The following is a 6000-nucleotide window of genomic DNA, read 5'->3' as shown; positions in this document are numbered from 1 at the left end:
TTTAGCCGGAGATCAACATCATTAGTGCAATCAATTATTTCTTTATTGTGACAAATTTCTGTTACAGAGTGTATGGTGTTCCAACTACCCCACTCTATCCCTCTCTAAAACCTCTCATGCATGGGTCCCAGATGCATTATAGACATTTGGGAGATACTAGCATGGATGTAAAGCCACACAGTTTTTTATCTTGTCCTCACCGTACATGCCTTACATGACTCTGCCCTCTGAGACAGGCTTTGCTCTTTGAGACAGGCTTTGGCAAAGAGAGCTGGAGGTGGTAAGGGAGCACATAAAACAGTGGAAGACACCATGATTTGGTTAAAATTTCCTGGTGCCTCCACCACTGACAAAAACTTGTTTTTCAAATGGCCCATACTTCTGAGTCAAGTGACTTCTGTGCTTTCAGATGGTATAAAAATCACAAGGGGATGGTACCTCCCTGCAGAGCTGCTCACCTCCTCAGAACTGCCAATAACCATGTTAGAGTCCTTCTCTGAGCAGCCCTGCTTGCTCAAGGGTTTCACTGAGCAGAAGGATGTCTTTGAAAAATCTGATGAAAATGGAAATCTTTAGATGCTGCCACAGCAAACAAGGGTGTTATTTATCAGCTTTGCAATAAAATTGGCAATTAGGGTTTTTTAGAGATGTTCTGACACATGAAGTCACAGACCGGAGGGCAATTGCCAGACATAAGAAGCCAAAATAATTGAATATTTGTTGTATGTCTAAAAGATTAAAAATATATATTTATTTGAAACTCTTGTTAAAAAGGCTACTCAGTGTTTCAAACCACTTCTATAACAACATTGACTAGTGAAAATGCTGCCATTTTTTGTTTGTGGCAATATCAAGCTAAAAGTAAGTAATCAGCTTTACACATCTCTTTTAAGCTTGAATAACAAAGAATATTCTTATTTTGAATACCAGTTCAAATCATCAAACACTACAGTAAGCACATTAAACTGCCTTTGAACACAATTCCAAAATGTCTCATATAAAAAGGATGATTTTAATAAATACTGAAAATAATAAGTATGCAATCTATTAAATTTGTTTTATTTTGAACATGTGATTCTTGTAGCTAACAGAGGACCACTTGTGATTCCAGGAATGCAGTCTCAGGTCAAAGCACAGATGTGAAATTACTAATTAATTCATCACTTTCCAGCAGTGGCTTCCTCCAGCTCACCATTATCTGCTTGCACAGGGATTATTGTGCTCTCAGAATATCTAACTGAGTATTCAAATGAATTCCTGTTACCTCACCCAAAATAAGTTGAACAGTTAAATGTTTGTAATTTTAACTGTCTAATCAAATCCATGTGATCCATCTGAAGTGTGCCAGGGAGGGATGGGCTCTGCTGCAGAGCAGAGAGGGTAGCTGGTGGGCAGCAGTTTCTCCAGCTGTCACTGCTGAGAATGTCACAAGAGCCAAGTTTGTATGTGCAGTCATGAGCACGGACAGGAATTAGGTTTCAGATGTTAAATTAAATTACTTTTTCAAGCTCACAGTGTTCTCAAGAAATTGAACTCATAAAACTTGATTGGAAATGATTATCTACTGGCCTCCAGCTAAGTAAAAATCAAGGCAGGCATCATCAGGATGATGCGTTCCTAAAGTTTTGTAAGACTTTATCACAGTCTTTCCTCTCCAGAATTCCTTAAGATAATGTCTCACATGCTAAAGACACACTAAACTGTCCCCAGACCTAAGAGAAGCCGATCAGGTGTATGTGAACAGAAGAGTGTCATGGAGTTTGAGAAATGAAGTAATAGGCAGCTGTGTAATTCATAATGACTGATTTTTCCCTGGATCATCTGAACTTGTCAGTGCAGCTCCTCTGTCCTTACTGCAAGCATATCACAAAACCATTACAATTTCCAGATTGTACATGTATTTCTTGCAGTGGAAGGCACTTCTTCCAGTACACCAGGTACTTTTTCAGTATGTGAGTAAGGACAAATCAGAGAAGACTTACACAACATCTTTCAAAGATGAGTTGGGAACCAAATGGCCTGGCTGTGTCAAATACCAAAATCCTCAGCATCAATACACATACACACACACACACACACACACACACACACACACACACACACAATTATAGCACATCATGATCTCCCTCCCAGTCACTACTCTACCTGCTGTCCACAGGCCAAAACTTGTCTTTCTCTTTTTTTCCAGAGATAATGATGAAATTATTCATTTTCCCAGTGAAATTTTGGTTAGCCTTATCTGTCTCTTAGTAACAGTTCCTCAGCTGGATGTATATACTATCTATGCCTATAAAGATTACATGATACACTCGTAATTAAACTCTAAATAAAAAAATCTCATATTGCATTTGATTCTGAAGCCATCTGCTTCTCTTTCACACCACCTAAAAAAAAATTTTAGCATGAATATTTTTCTGTCAAATAAGAGGTTTTCTAATTTATGCTATTTAGCAAATAGATACATAAAATATTAAAAAATAAGAATCAGATTCAGTGTAATTAGAATTATAAAGATCAAAAGGCCACGGGGAATAAGGAGTGGCTTTTAAATATATTTAGTATATTTTTGTTCATATTTTCATGTTCCTTGAAGTGCTTACTGATCCTTGGACTTGCACTGTAAAATATAGGGTGAGGATTGCCCCAGATGACACAGGATTATCTTTTCCGACACTGGAATTCTTAAAGGAGATACACTGTAGGGAATTTGTCTTCACAACATCCAAATTTTGTTTCGTCAGAACTGAAATGCTGTGCTAAATGGATCATTAATTAATTCCTCTAACATCTATGTCATATAGTCTTTCCTTATTCAACTTTAGAACATAAATAATATTCATGAAGCAATTAAAAAGCAACAAAATAGAGAGAGATTTTATTATTCTCTTCATAGGAGATGAAAAAAGAATAAAGGGAGTAATATTTTTGTTGTCCAGGTATTATCATTGTTAGTTGAACACACACAGAGAAAGGAGAGAAAGAACATTTAAAATCTTGATTTCTTTCTATTTTTTATTGGAAAAGCTTTGTTATTTTGACATGCCAAAATTCTGCAAGAAACAGCTGTGTCTTCCTTTATATTCTGTAAAAATGTAAAGATAAGGAAAAAAAAAATTTGTTCAAATCACAGTTTATCCCAATGCATATCCCAATGCACCCCAAACCAACTTCTAATACAACATCTAGAAATTTTTCCCATGGTTTATTTCTTCTGAGAAGAAATATTTGTGTATCATTGTTTCCAAATCTTACAAAGAAAGAACTTCTTGTCTCCTTTGATGATTATTTACATGTCACCGTAGGATAAAATTAAGAATAGTATATTTGACATGAAAGATTGTTCATTTTATGTAAACTGAGCAACAAGTTGGTCTGAATTTTCTTTGGTGTTAATAGAGATTTCATCAATGGAAGAGTGGAAAAAATTCCCCTGTTCCAATAATGGCCTAACCTAGTTCAATTTGAATAAAAATCATCCTTGGGCAGAAAATGAAACAAACAAATTGCTTCCCACTTGAGAAATTCCATATAATATGAATTAGTCACTGAGTATGTTTTAAAAGAAATCATACAAGACTCTTAAATTGTTAATAGAGAAATTTTTGTTATTTCTCAAGCATAGTATGCTTGGCAACTCCTTGTTTTTCTTTCCTCCAACAACAAACTTTCCCTTTCCCTTAAAAATATATACTAGTCAAATACACTTAAAATTTCCCACATTATGTTTTAGCTCTTTCAAACTTCTACGTTGCCTATTACTTCACATATTTAGAAACCAGTTTCCTGCCCAAAGCTGACAAATAAAGGGAAAGAGCTTATTTACAACAAATTTTAAAGCCACATTAAATTCAGAGGGTGTTGAGTGGCAAGCACATTGAAAACGTTTGAGGTCAGTTTTTCTCCTGAACTTGCAGATTCTGATTTCTGGGTTTTTTTGTCTGTTTGTTTGGGCTTTTTTATTTTATTTTATTTTTTAAAAGCTTTTATTTAATACTATTATAATTAAGGCTTGAAATAAAATCAAGTATATATTGCTTGCCAAACATATTTTGAATTTAAGAGGAAAATAATTTTTTTCTTAATACACAGTAGATAAAGGAGTGCTAATGTTCAGTTAAGTACTCATAAACTGTTGTATAGTCACTAAACTTACACTGGTGCCACAGATGACACACATCCATCTATGCTGTTTACCTATGAACCCACCTCATACACAGAGCAACACAGTGAACTTAAACACAGGAATATAGATGAGTAATTATGACAAAAGAATAAAGTTAGAGCTCTGATGTTTCTCTCTAACAGGCTGCCTTTCCTACGCTTGGATCAGGACAACATCCTTATTAACAAAGTATTATATCACAGGCGAATAATCACTCATGCAAAACACTGAAGCACAGTTCTATCAAAAAGAAAACAAAAGCAGCAATCTATGACCGAAATGGACCTTGTACCTCCCAGCCTGCAATAACCATATCCATCAGAGCCAGGGAAGACCAACACTCAAAGCAGGACTTGTGATTTCATCTATCACAACTGATGAGAAAACCTAAGTTCAGTTTGTGAGCCCAAAGGCAGATGGAGAACAGGGAGAGATGGACAACTACAGTAGCTGCTTGTATGCCTTGGCTTGTACTCTCTACCCTAAAACTTTCTTGAAAAAATTGATAAGATTTCTGCACACACAGATGACCTTGGAGAGGAGATAATTTACAGGTAAAGATATTAGAGAGAGGAAATTCCTCCACTGAACTATCAGAGCCTGAAGGAGGAAGGACATGAAGGGGAGTCTGGGTCTTTGTACAACCAGAAAAACTGCTTGAGGACTGAAGTATATCACTGCAGTCATGTCCTTCATTATTACTAAAAGTCTGGCATGTTACAGATGAAGTTCATTTATACTTTTATCTCTGTACGTTTGTTGGTAGTGTAGCTCCCACTACTCTCAAGAGGTATATGGGGAATGGAATTCACTCAAACTGCCCAAAATTACTTCTTTAGGATGGCATGAGCTGGCCCTTAGACAGTTTCCTCTGTTTGTCCACTGACCATAAAAAGGGGTTTATAACAGTGAGATAAATCCTTCCACAAGAGACATTTCACATTTTGCTGCAGCTGTACAAATAATTCTGTATTTTCCCTTTTGGCAAGATAGTGCCAAAACCAACTTGCTATCACGTTAACCACTGAATCATTAGCACAGGGAATGGCAAACATGGACAAGAGTGTGTTCTGCTTGCAAGCAATTTATAGAAGACTCAATTTGATCAGTTATAGATAATAGTGTTATTGATACAAGAAGAATAATTAAAAAAAAGGCAAAAGCATCCTGTTTGCTCTTAAACAAAAAATAATGCAGAAAGTGCAATAGGATTTTCATTGTCCTATAGTGTCTTGTCCTCATGGCAATAAAAGAACCATATCTACTCAACTTTTCTAGGAAAAAATCTCCAGTGAAATCTTTGGTACCATACTTCAGTGGTGGAATTAAGCAGAATGCACCAATAAATCTCAGTGCTTCCCAGCAGGCATTTCAGGAGAGGAGCATTTAACTTAAACTGTGTTGTTGAAAAGTCATTTTGTCTCAGTAATCCCTATCAGTTTTCTTGAAGCTAATTACTTTGCAAGAACATTAAAATGATGCATGACTCAGTGTTTAAAGTTTATTTAGTAGGGTGATTCAATTAGTAGTATCTGCTTGAGGCTCTGTTCTGGAGCAGACTACTGGGAATAATTTGCATTTCGCTGAAGCAGTCACGTACCGACTTCCACACCTGGCAGAACTGTGGGAATGAAGAAACTCCAGTAGGACAGGGGAATATTCTAAAAATCACATGTGGTCATAACAAAGGCCTGGGCACTGATCCTTTCCAAGCAGCATCTAAAGCCAATAGTTGTTTCAGGAATTTGCTCGAGATAATATATCCAATGTTTACTGCCTTTATCCTGAGCACTTCTACACCAGTAAATAATGCCATTGGTATCAGTGCAGGTGAGGCA

Source organism: Pithys albifrons, chromosome 1 (genome assembly GCF_047495875.1).
Source record: "Pithys albifrons albifrons isolate INPA30051 chromosome 1, PitAlb_v1, whole genome shotgun sequence".
Lineage (NCBI taxonomy): Eukaryota > Metazoa > Chordata > Aves > Passeriformes > Thamnophilidae > Pithys > Pithys albifrons.
The sequence above is the reverse complement of the archived record's forward strand: the minus strand, read 5'-3'. Positions refer to the sequence as shown.